This window comes from Podarcis gaigeae (genome assembly GCF_964106915.1).
Source record: "Podarcis gaigeae genome assembly, chromosome: 2".
Taxonomy (NCBI): domain Eukaryota; kingdom Metazoa; phylum Chordata; class Lepidosauria; order Squamata; family Lacertidae; genus Podarcis; species Podarcis gaigeae.
The window spans coordinates 87,327,546-87,341,187 of NC_139679.1; the positions used below are offsets into that span (position 1 = coordinate 87,327,546).

Sequence of the window (13,642 nt, forward strand, 5' to 3'; positions counted from 1 at the left end):
AATCAGGGCTGAGCCACAGCCACACTTTCCACCTCCTCGGGAATTTTATCCAAGTAGTACAGAACCAACCAGGTAACGGCTTATGTGGATCTAAACCAACTTTATTTGCCAGAGTCAAACGGGGTGGGGGTGGGGAGGGGGGTTTCTTAAGCCATTTCCCACCAATGGGACTACAAATGAACAAGCCATTTGCCCCTTTTTCAGACTAGTTCACAACTGCACTATACATTTAAAACAATCCCATTCCACTTTAAGAGCTATGGCTTCCCACAAGGAATTCTGAGAACTGTAGTTTGTTAGGAGAGTGGAGGAGAGTTGTTGGGAGACCGTCAACAAACTACCGCTTCCCAGGATTCTTTGCAGGAAGCCATAACTGAGACCTGGGAGACCAGGGTTCAATGTCCAATCAAGAGTGAAATTCACTGGGTGAATGTAATCAATAAAAATTGCCAGGGGGATCTGCCAGAGCAAACAAGAACAGAGGCACTGTAGGGACAACAAACCATCCGTTTCTGAGGTCCATTCGTTAGGACATCAGAGGCTGGAGAAAATACAATTTCCCAGATTTTGGGGGCATTACAGTTTCATTTAGGGTTTTAGCCTTGATCCCTACCCTGAAACTAGTTAGACACATAACTCCTCAGGCCAGCTCTGAAAATATTCCTTAGCTCTTGCCAGAGTTCCCCCCCCCTTTTTCCTTTAATGACCTAGTATTTTCTCTTCTTTGAGCACTAGATGTTGTATCCAAGGTGAGAAAGCACCATGTTACACACAAGAGGAAAGGCTCCCAATAATTCCATGCACACCTTTTTAACGTGCTCATTTGAAGTTCTTTCATGAACTCTGTCGCTTAGAGGTCACACTGATGCCATTTCGGAATAATCTTCAGAGAAGTGCCTCTCTCTGAACAAAGCCCCCTCAGATGGCTCAGTTCCCACCAAGTCCTGCTTACGGTGGAATCCAGCTATGGCCTTGCTGTGTGGTAAGCCCACATTGCCATAGCAACCCAGTGTTGCTCCACACCTTCAGAACAGACTACCGTGGCTTGCAAAGCACACTGAGATGAATGAAGCCTGTTTAAAAGAAGGGAAGAGGAGAAGGGCAGGGTAAGACACAAGTAAGATTAATGGCTGGAATACAATCAAAAACAAAAGTTAAAATGAAAATGTTAATCATTTAAAAGAGGGCCTTGGTGGAATTGCTTGCTTTATGGCTTAGAATAAAAAATAGAAGCAGGGAAAGAAGTAGAAGTCTCTATAACAATAATTTAGTGTCTGGTGTAATGAGCTTCCTTCTTCTTTGGTAGTTCACTGTGCTGCCTTATCACTTACCCGGTGATTGACTGAGTCCTCTCCTTGCTTGTTCCTGCTAAGCAGCAATTCACCATCTGGCAGTCATAATTTCTTTTTTATCCTATATTCTTTTGTAATTAGGAAATAAGTTACGTCCCACCCTGCTTGGGAAGGAAGAAACATGTCTGGCATATTATTTACAGATGACACTCTAAGGAGGTGGAGCCATTTTGATAATGATGGGTGGCAGTGCTGTTTTTCTAGAAAAAGAGGTGCCAGAACTCACCATGAACATCTCCATTGTTCTCTTAGAATGGCAATGGTGACCACCTGAGAGGTGACAGAACCCATCTGAGAGGTGCCGGAACTGAGTTTCTGCAAGTTCTAGCTGAAAAAAGCCCTGATTTGTGGGGAGTTTGAGCTCTGTCCTGAAACACAATGACCCATACCCTAAAGAAACATACATTCCTATCTAGCTTCTAGGGAAAGTATTTATATGTGATTTTAATTAACACCTAAGTTTTGATTAATTGTTACTGCTTTTTTTTTAAAAAAAAAGGTGCAGTGTGGTTTTAATCTGTGCTTTTATATGGCATTATATTTTGCTGTTATTCTCTTACACACTGCCCTGTGAGGGTGACATTCCATGAAGGGCAGTTTTGAAATAGTTTAATAAATTAATTTATTTCTGCTTATTTAAAACAGTTATACAGGTCACCTTTAGGAGTGAAATTAACACAAAGGATATCTTCTCAAGTGGCCCCCAAAGTTACGAATTGCTGCTACTGCTACTTACTACAAGTATTTAACATTTAATAATAATAAAAAATGCATGCAGCTGAATAAAACATGGAAGCAGAAGAGGGCTATAACTCAGTGGCAGAGGACATCCTTTGCAGGCAACAGGCTTCAGTTTCAAATTCTGGCATCTCCAGGCATGGCAGAAGAACTCTGGAGAGGCACTGCCAGTCAGTTTAGGCAGGGCCAGCCAAAGATATTGGCACCTGAGATGGACCCCAACATGGTGACCCCTTCCCCACGGGGTGAGGAAAGAACTACATCAGGAACAAGGGGGAAAGAAAGTTTGACATTGGGATCTGCTGTCCTAGTGGATCCTGCCACCTGATGCAGCTGCCTCACTTGGCCTCATGGGTGGGCCGGCCCTGAGTGTAGGCAACACTGTGTTAGATGGATCAAAGGTCTGACTCAGTATAATACAGCTTCTTACATTCCTACTAATCATGGTCTCTGCTCCTTGTATGATTGTTATCAGAGGGTTCTTCACACATTATAGGAGATAAAAGCATATTATTAAACATTACTTGTTTATTTATAAGATTTCTTACCTGCCCTTCACCATAATGTCCCAAGGTGGATTACAGTCATAAAATAGACAACAGGAAGAACCGATAAAGGTGTTAGCAATTATGAAACAAGTATAACACCATTTGAAATGGAACAGAACAGTATGAATTTTACCAAAAGAAGTGGGTCCCACAAAATAAAAGACATTAACTGTCAACAGGGCTGTCTTAAGCATATGTGGCGCCAGGGTGCAAAGATCCACCCAGCGCCCGCCCCCCCAAGTTGCCCAATCCCAGGCGTGCAGGAGGGGGTTGCTGGCCAGCCACCTCAGCGTCTCGCTGGCTTGGTCACCCCTGAACTTGCGGCCCAGAGCCGCCTGCCGCGGTGCTCCAACCAACAGGCAGGCACTTCCCCAGACACAACTCTCAGCTCCGGACTCTCGGCCTGGCGCCCCTGAGAGCCCAGTGCCCGGGTACCCCGCACCCCTAGCACCTATGAGTAAGACAGCCCTGACTGTCAAAGGCCAGCATGTGGTGAAAACTGTACAAGGAAGGTGCAAGATGCAACTGTGTGGGTTGGGGGGAGTTGCACAATTTAGCAGCTGCCACAGAGAAAGCCCTTTCCTGAGCCATTGTTCCCCACATTTGTGAGGGTGGTGGAATACCAAGAGAGCCCCTTTGCAGATCTTAACATCCAAGAAAGCCAATAGGGATGGAGATGATCTTTCAGACATGTGAATGTGGCAGAACTAACTAGTGGACTCTTGAAGCTCATGCAGAACTCATGTTCTACCATATATTCCTTCCCATCTAGAAATACCGATTGATGCACCCTTTCTTCTGTCACCTCTTTTGCTGAAATTTGTCAGTGGCAGCACCCATGATATGGAATTCCCTTCCCAGAGACATCTCTTTGGTTCCTTCGCTTGCTATTTCACCAAGAATTAAAGATACTTTTTTCAGGTGGCCTTTTCTCCTGCCTAACAACTTTTTTTGTGTACATATTTTGAAATCTTGGCAGATGGTTTTTAATTGGTTTTAACTGCTGCAATGTTGCTTTTTGCACACTTTGTATTCCCCCCCCCCGTGTTTTCAGCATTTCTCACTTGTTTTACCACGAGGTTTTACAGTTTTATTCTTGTTCAATCATATGTTGTCTTGAATATACTGTTGAAAAATATATCAATAGGTGAAATCAGTGTACTTGCACACATGTTTTCTTCCCTTTTATAGACGTGTAATGTGGAGGTGGAAGAAAGGATTTGAAAAAGGAACAGAGATGAAGGGGTTAACTACAGCATGGTTAACTGTGCTGACAGGTATGGCTAAAGCAAAGTAAAAAAAAAAAAGTGAGTGAAACTCAAGAAGGAAGATTTTAAAAGAGGTATCCTAAGGGATAAAGATGAGGAGGCCATTGTAGGCATAGAGAACAGTGGCAGAAGACAAAAATCAAAAGTAAAAGCAGGAAGCAAGGGAGGTGGTGGCTAATTAATTCCTGGGCTTATCTTGGGCCCTAAAAGAAGCCAAACTCAGAACACCAGAAGCTCTTCTCTGGATATGTCCTGAATTATAATGCTGTGATTTGTGGCGCATATGTAATGCGGCTGAGAATCCATTTATTTGGGGTATGAGCTCAAGAGACTCACATTGAAGTTAAATTTCAGAGGCAATTCTCAACAAGTTAAGAACAAAACTGTAAGTGACTTATTGGTAAATATGAGTAAATATTAGGAATGTTGGAAAATTACTATGAGAACAGAAACAGGAGTGGAAATTGCTGGTGTTCCCTTGTTCGTCCCATCTCTGAAATGGAAATCAGTTCAGTGAATACAACTGGCGTTTGTTGCTGCTGTTGTTTCTAGTGTACAAATGATACACAACTCATTATGTTTGCCTCCATTTGCCTTGCATTGGCTCTGCATGGAAATGAATGGGGCGGAATCACATAATGACCCAAGGTATGACATCAGTGTAAATTATGAAATAGATTACGTAAATTACATTATTTCGTCACGGTGGAAAGCGAGATGAATAACATAGCTTCTGAGGTAAGGCCCCTAATAAATGTAAATGCAAAAGTCTCAACTGTTAAAAGCATACTGTACATTAGCCTTACATAAAGGAACAGCAACAAGGTCAGGATATCTGCCTGGAGATATTCAGACTATTTTAGAATCAGAAGTGGTCGAAGGTGAAGCAGGCTAGCTCTGAGGCTTTGAAGCTGCTTTAGCCCTTGGGAGGACTTGGGAGGTACCTGTTCCCCCCAATCACCACCACTGTTTATACATTTTTTGCAACATCCCCCCAATTCTCCATAAATAGAAATTTCCAGGCAGAGAGGAAAGGGGAATCCTGAAGAGGAGTATGGTTCTTTGATGGACAACTCTGACGGACAGAATTACTTCATTAAGACTGCCCTTTTGTTTCAAATCACAGTGCTTTGGGGAGGATGTAGAAAGACTTTGACTTCAGTACAGACTGAGCAGAAAACAAAGTAAGTTGTTTTCAAAAGCTTCAATTACACTTTTTAAAATTTATCACTCCCTAAACCCTGCGTCTATCCTCCTGAAAGTTTGCACAGAACCTACCTAAAGGCACCTCTGTATTGTATGTCCCTACTCATGCAAATTCTGAGGGCTCCCATGCAGAGCTACAATTCCCACAGTTCCTTGGGTAGAACAATTAATAGATAAAATACTTTGAGAAGTGTCGCTGTGTGAGGTGACTTGGAGTCTCCTAATAACTCTCAGCACCCTTAACAAACTATAGTTCCAATGATTCTTTTGTCATGCATGACTGTTAGAGGTAGAATAGCGCTTTGAAGGTTTGGTGCAGTTGTAGCCTAAGAGTGCGGAATAAATTTGTGACCCACCACATTAGGATGTGAGTTTGGTGGGAACAGAGGACAGGCCTTTGTCTGTAGGAGCCCTGCCCTCCATTGCTGCCTACTTTTAGAACGGCAGTAAAAATGTTTGGCTCTGCATATCTTTCAATCGTTTCAACGATGCTTTGATTTTGCTCCTCCTGGTTCTAAGATATTTTCTGGTCTGTCCTTCATCTGGCTTATTGTTTAAAAATGGCTTTCTTCTTCAAGTATTTCAACTATTTATGTTCAACTTTTCATTGGGGGAAAAACCCACCCAAGTAGTTTACAAGCAAATCAAAAGTAAACACTGTGTAGAAAACAATAAAACTGATAGTGTATCTAAAACCATACAATGGGATTCTATTCTTCAATACCTGCACAAGTTCAACACCTACTAAGGCACCCATCCCTCAATCAGGCTACACCTGCGCACATTCATCCACTTAAACCCACCCACACCCATAAACACAATTTCCCTCACTCTTAACGGTTGCCTTTAACGTCTTCACTTTTACGCATTGCCTTGAGGGGCTTTGTTAAGACCAAAAGATGGTTTATAAATATTTTTTTATAAACGAATAAATGCATTTAAAAAACTAAAGCAAGGATGACAAGAAATGTAATACATTTAAGAACACACACACACCCATTTTATGCTACCTTCTCTCAGAGAACAAAGCAACTCCCTAGAAATTCATGGCTTTTGTGACAGAAACTGTAAGTAGGTGGCAGGGGAGGGGGAAAAAAGAATTCTAAAGAGGGAAATAGCTTTGTCTTGTCTCTTCAGTTACTGCAGAAAGAAACATTTCAGAGTCGGATCTCTGTTACATGTAGCTCACAGAACCAAAATTCCTGGATAGCTGAAATCTCCTACGTGACCTCTACATCCTTCCATGATCAATGTTAGCCTATCTCGGCATCTGATTATCCAAATGTTTTGGCTCTCCCTAGGGCCGTTTAGTTAAATGAGGCAGCACAGTATTTAAAAATGTACAACAGTGGAAGGAAATGCCAAACTGGTTAAAAAAAGCTAATAAACACCCACTCAACCATCCCACATCATCATCTTCTGCTACACTTCACCTCCAGTCATAACAGTGTGTTTTACGCTTACGCCTACAGCTCCCAGTTGGGGACACCAGCTGTAGCTTGCTTGCGCTCCTCTAAGCCACAAAGCAGAGAGGCCCCGGCACAGCCGCGCAGTGCGCATTCTCCATAGCCCCGAGAACTATGACTGCCAATCTGTGCGGCACGCTGACAGAACAGGGTTCGTGCGCCGTGAAGAATAAATGAAATAATTACAAGGCACCCACAGCACGGGAGGATTCCCAGCTGTTAAGTCACTGTACAAACGAGCTGTTTGGGGCTCACTGCTTTCCAGCAAGCCTTCAGTGTGTGGGGCAGGGATTAGGTTCTTGTTGAAATCTCTGCAGTACAGTAGGGAATCCATAAGGTGTGTGGTGTATAGAGGCTCTAGACCACCCACCAAATCCGCAAGACGATATACGATAATTTTGTCATGCATTCTGTTTTCTCTGACAGATATGTGCCATGTCTGAATTTCCCAGAGACATGCACTGACATAGTGTTATCGGTTTTGCATGTCCTATGCATCCTGACTTCCTGCTATGTTTGGAGTGCTTCTGGCTGCTTCGCCATGAAGAGCCCTCATCGCCAGTTGTAGACTTTCCTGTGCTAGCTACTGTTTGTTCTCCCTCCCTCCCTCCCTCCCTCCCTCCCTCCGCACTTCAGTTGTTTATGTTTAAGAGCAGAGTGGTAATGTAAAGGCTCTCCTACTGCTGGTGTGCACTTTTGGTTTATTACAGTTTCTCGAATGATTGCTCTCCAAAGTGGAACTTTGTGGATGTTTCCAGAAACATGGGCTTGCCATATATAAATGTCACTGTTAGGAGAGCGGACCAAGGTGACAGATGGAATTGCTTTGCTTTGTGTGCGCTCCCTCTCATCCACATCTGTTTGGGATATTCGCTGGATGTAAGATTTAAGTGGTAAGCTTACATAAGGAACTGCATCATATGGCATTATTACTAGCTTTTTAATTTTTTATTATTATCTTGCTGCATTATGGCAGGTAATGTAAAAAAGCATGTGTGGGAGCAGGGCCACAAAGCATAAAAAGAAAGCAGAGACTGAAAGGCAAATGGCTAAACTGGGAGAGCCCCACAAAATGTATTTTGCACAAGGCCCTACAACGAAGAATGGCTGCCATTGCTGCATTGGGTGTTAATGGATCATTCAGGCACTCCTGTTGTAAGCCACATCTGAACCAGAAATTTAAAGCACTATTATGCCACTTCAACAGTCATGGCTCCCTCCAATGAATCTTGGGAACTGTAGTTTGGGAAGAGTGTTGATATTTGTTAGGAGGCCCCTATTCCCCTCACAAAGCTGCAAAGCTGGGTTTCCTGTGAAAAGAGAGTTACTATTGAACCACTGTGAGAGCTATATAGTGTGGATGTGGCCTTAGAAACGAAGAGAAAGTATTTTCTCTCAGAAGAGGCTGCGTGTTGTCCGGGGCCTTACGCTGAAGCACCTTAAACTTAGGTGATGGAGTGACGGTTGAAGCTGGTTGGAGCAGTGAGGAACAGCAGCGTGCACACAATGCCACTCGAGAAAGCGCACACACAGACATAGAGGTTGGGTTCTTGCATTGATAATTGTCATACTGTGTCACATAGGTGCCAACTCCCTGGGTAAGCACCCACAAAATTCCCCATGAAGAGGCTGGGCACCCACAAATTTCAGTGCCAGAGACACGGCCCTAGGCACCCATGGTTGCGGGGACAAGCTGGCACTCCTGCTGTGTCATTTTGTAATGGGTGGAGGTAAATACTTCCAGAGCTACTGTTTGGCCTAGAAGGGGAACTGCTAGTTATAGCCCTCCACAACTTCCCTCCTGAGGAAATAGCAGCTTTAGGGAGGGGAGGGGTGTTGGAAAAACAAGTTTGAAGAGAAAAGTCAATCCCACTTCCCTGTGCTGTAGTCTCAAACTGGATAGGGAGCTCCTGGAATCCATCCACCCCCCAAATTAAATGAATCCAAATGTGATCATGCATTTCACATGTTGCCCTTAAAGTAAATCATCTCAGATGTAGAAGTGAAGCGTGCCTCTGGGAAAGAAATGTGCTTCACCCAACACTATCTCTGAACAAGGAAGACAGAAAGCTGTTAGCTAGAGTAACTGGAACGCCACTCTTTAATGTGGACAAATGCTCTTTTGCCTTTAATGGCTCCCTGGCCCAGGAGTATAGCCTTTTCTGTCCATTGAGAAGTACAACCAGTGTGACGTCCAACCTGGACGGGCAGGAGAGAGAAGCCATGCCATGAAGCTCTGTAAGCAACCTTGGAGCAGAAACCACTTCATTTCCTAGCAGAGCATTCCCAAGTAAAGGAAGCTGGTCAAGTTTACACCGGTTTAAGTTGCAGTGATGTAAATTACCCTATTCCAAACTCCATTTGGGAGCAGTGTACTGCTTGCTGAGGCAACCTGAGCCTGGCAGAAGGAAAGCAAGGCTCTGAAACAGAATTTGACTTACACCACCCTTTTTTACTAGCATAAATTCCCCCGAGTTACCAGGTCATGTGCCTGAACTGAAATTGGTTTGGAATAGGTGTAAGTCTCCTACCTCCTGCATACCCAGCTTCTGGACTTAAGTGAAAGTTCTTCTGGGTGAGACAGCATAACCCGGTTGAGATAGCTACACTGGTCTAGCCCCAGCTGAACCAAGACAACCCAAGATCTGCCTATTCCAAGCCCTCTCACCCCAGTGATTCTTTGGTTTGTGCTGTAACCTACTTCAAAAAAATACTGTTAAGATAACAGCATAATTTCCACATGTACCACCCAAGAACCTTGAATGCAAATATGATAGATAAATAAAACATACACCTCCTGTATTTATTCCATCAAATAACTAGTAGAAGAGAGTCTTTCCCACTTGGAACGATACAAAAAAATTGCCCATGTGCAAAAATTGTGCATTTTCTTTTTCCTGCTTCTGCGTCCTGTTTCCAGATTAATTTTATGCAGAGTTAATTGAAATTAGCGGGCTTAGGTGCACCTAATTCTCCATAGGATGGCAGCCTTAATAGGGTATTTATGAGCATCAGTTCATCTGCACTTTCTGAAAGAGCAAATGAAAGAGTTATTTCTACATATAAATGTGTGCATATCTTTTTTTTAATCTACGAAAGGACAAGTAGCATATCATAGGAAGCAGGGCATCTGCTTGATACGGGGGACCAAATATGAATATGCAGAGACATAGAGGGAATTTATTACAGAGTTAAAATGAGAAAGTGTCAAAATAAAGAAAGGAAAGAAATCCATATTTTGAATCTGAGAACATTTGAGTTCTGACTGAGTTTGTTTTAGGGTGTGTGTTTTAACTGTTGTGTGTAACACACACACACATACCAGTCAACTTTTGAAAAATCAAATGCATAAATTTTGAATTCTGCAATCTGATATGCTAATCTGACATGCTCAGTGCTCTTCCTTACCTCTTTGTACTCTAACAGGCAGCAGCCTATAGGACACCAGCCATTTACCAGCAACCGAAGCAATGAGTAACGGATTCATAGGACCGATCAAATCATAATAATCCCATCACAGATAAGAATCTAAGCGCCCTGCCGGATGAGACCTAAAGGCTATCTAGTTCAGCATCCTATTTCCCATAGTGGCCTCTGAAAGAACCAAGCAAGATAGGAAGGCAATAGCCCTTCTGCTGCTCTCATTTCCCAACAGATGGCATTGAGAGGTATGTGGCCCCTGATCCTGGCCATTGAGGGGTATATCCTGGGGAGAGGTGGTGTGATTGGCATATAGCCTGGGGAGAGTCTCAAAGGCCAGTCAAGGAGACCTGGAGACCAATAGACCCCTCCAGGTCTCTGAGGTTCCTCACCCCCTGAACGATGTGGTGTATGAAGAAGTACTTCCTTCTCTCTGTCCTGAACCTCCCATCAATCATCTTTATTGGATGAGCTCAGCTTCCAGTACTATGAGAGAGGGAGAAAAACCTCTCTGGAGGAAATGAAATAGGTGCATTCACACCATTAAGGAATATTTTCAAGCTGATGTCAAGTTGTAGACTAGCACAACTTTAGCAAAGTGTTACTGGAATTAGATTTGCATGATTTGGTATATTTATATTTTAAAACTAGTATTATATTACTTCATAGAAACAGTATATTGAACCATTTACGTATACACAATCATTTATTTATATAAATAATAATAATTGATAATAATAAAAAATTATTATTTATACCCCACCCATCTGGTTGGGTTTCCCATATAAATGCCTGTCCCATATCTGTTTCTACAGGCCCAGCAGGTGCTGTAACTCCCTAATGGTGAGAAACTTTGGAAACTCTGTGACATCCCTAGTTGTTTTATTTCAAATGTTTATGAGCAGTTTTGTCAATAAAAATAATATACCAAGTGACATACCCAAAATAACAAATAAAGGTAGCAGGAACGAGAAATAATTACCACCTCGTAAAATGTCATAAAATTTAAGAGCAGAAGTAAAACACATTTTAAAATAATAAAATACAATTAAATAGCGCTAAGACAATAAAATTAAAGAACTATTAAGAGCCATTTAAGGCATCAGCGAGCAAATCCGTTTTATGAAAGTCTATGGAATGCTGAATGAGTTGGTGTCTCCCAGGACACTCTTCAAAGAGTGACAAGGTCTTCTTTTTGGTCACCACCTGCCAGTTTTCACCTGACAAAGGAAACCTGAAGGATCTCTGGATGCAGATCTTAAACTCCAAGCAAGTTCATAGAGGAGAATGCTGTGTTCCAAGGTCTGCAAATCTTAGCAGGATCTGGACTCACACTACACTTAGTAGAGCTATAGGTTTATTTCAGAGTTTCTTCCTTGCATAGGAGTACTCTTTTAAGTTTTTCTGTACAGTCATATTTATACAGTCTAACACTTTCTCCCAAAACTTAGTGAGAATTGGACACTGTAAGAATGTATGTTTCGAAAAGGCATTATCCTTATTACATCTCCAACAATGAGCTGCGTTAGACAGTCCTTCTCTATACAAATTCAAAGGAGTTGTCCAATAGATTCCAAATATTGTTTTCTGTTGTGTAAGTCTTAGTTTGAGATCCATCGATACCTTTGCTACGGAAGCTAAGAGACTGTTCTACTGTCTAGGTAGTAGAGAACATCCAATTCTTTATTCCAGTTGTTTCTTAAAGTTTGCGTATCAAACTTACTAATTAATAACAAATAGGAAATGATTGCTTTTTTTCTTTCCAAAGATTTGACCAATTGTTCTAATATCTCCTGTGTCTCAGAAGCTGAGAATGTAGGAAAAGCATGGAAGCCAAATTTGATTAATAGAATACCTGGCCTCTAGTGGGTGGGGCTTTTATGCTGTACTCTAGAATTGGCCCCTCCCTTCAGGTTGTCAGTTAAAAAAGGATAACTGTCACTTACCTCAAGATGTTTCATTTCTCTTAGTATGTTACTATGTTAAATTTTTCTACTATTAAAGCTTTGGTGTGTGTGTGTGTGTGTGTGTGTGTGTGTGTGTGTTTACTTCACAGGAAGAAAAGACAAACTCTGCTAAAGAAGGAGAAGGTGGAATATCTGACACTGGATCAGTGAGGAGATATTTCCCTGGCAGGAGGACTGATTTTTAGTCACCCCCCGCCCACAAGAGAGAAAGCTGCTGGTCCAAACACTGTTGTTACAAGATGTTGTAGCTGCAGTTATTGCCATTGGGATGCATCTGATCATGATATTTATTTCTTAAAACACTGTACATATAAAATTCATCTTCCTCATCTATCAGTTGATCCAAAGTCAATATGCCTGCTTCCACCCAATTTTTCCATATTACCATCTTTCCCCGCAGTTTTAAAAATTGGATTTCTCCACGAAGTTAATTTAGTGTGGGGAAATGGCTCAAATTTGTTTCTATTAGGCATTATATTCCATATCTTTCTAATGGACTTGTTTCAAGTGTCTCCCAAATTCTCAAATATTTTGATCCTAATCTTTGGTCCAACCAACCAAAGGTGTTGTATGTGTATATTCTAAAGTTGCCCAAGATAGTTAGCATCAGATATAGGTTTCCAATATTTTATACTTGACAATAAGTAAACATGATGGTTTGGCTCAAAATTTGAAATACCAAATTCATCTCCATTAATTTGTAGTTGCATTTTTTTAGCAGGGTATTTTTGGAGTCATTGAACGCCAAAGAAATTTCCTGAACAAACAAACAATTTTTTTTTAAAAATATGCTTTTTTGCAATGCTGCCTTTAATTACAATGACAATATTATAAAATAATTAGAAGAATAAAACCCAGCAGCCAAGTTTATTCATTATAAGTTAGGAGGAATAATAAGCCCTCTGACTAGACAGCATCTCAGTACTATAGGTTGAGGAGTATGACTTGTAAGCCATGCATGTGGTCTGAGTCGAGAGCAATCAAGTCCTGACCTCCATTACACAAAGATTTCACACAGTAGACTAAGTGTTTCCAAATTATTTGTATAGAAACACAAATATGGATTTGCTAAAGCCACACTTGGAGTGATCTCCCAGACATCCTTCCTGCTTGGTTACATGGTGGAAAAGAGAGAGAGTTTTTATATAACTCACTTGCTGGATTAACTCAGAGGTGTGAAAATGAACGAAGGATTAACATTTGATTGATTTATGGGAACCACCTGGAATAATTAAGAAAGCAATGCAAATGTGAGATTATGGTGATCCTCCGACCTCAGAGCATGGGAAGTCAAAAAAAAGATTTATGATTTGGCTTAATATTTGGACTGTTTGATTATTTTACAATTCAGAATGTCTTTAATGTGGCCTTTATTGGATTGTTAAACTGGAAAACTTAATAAATATTTTTTAAAAAAAGAAAAGGAGAGAGAGAGAGAGGAGAAGCAAAGAAACTTCCTTCCTTCCTTCCATCCAAGGTGAGGGATGTGACCTAGTTAAGTCTAGGAAAACAGCTTCTCTATGGTCTTAACTCCTTCGTGCATTAACTAGAACTAAGCATGCTGGTTATATGAGGCTGATTTATCTCACAACTAAGTGGTGACATGATAGAAGTGCATAATATGCATAGCATGGAGAAAGTGGATAGAGAGAAGTTATGCTCTCTTATAACTCATGG

The 13,642-nt window shown here is 41.5% G+C and overlaps 2 long non-coding RNA genes across 2 annotated transcripts in view; one reads left to right on the forward strand and one right to left on the reverse strand.

The window, feature by feature from the left end:
• Nucleotides 1-13,642, reverse strand: part of LOC310836497 — a 273,260-nt gene that overhangs the window by 239,581 nt on the left and 20,037 nt on the right. The gene's annotated exons all lie outside the window — the stretch shown is intronic.
• On the forward strand, nt 952-13,107 carry LOC310836491. The gene is made up of 5 exons (XR_014560092.1): nt 952-1,106; nt 5,033-5,090; nt 7,289-7,471; nt 10,005-10,246; nt 12,055-13,107. It is a non-coding gene; the product is annotated as an uncharacterized lncRNA (long non-coding RNA).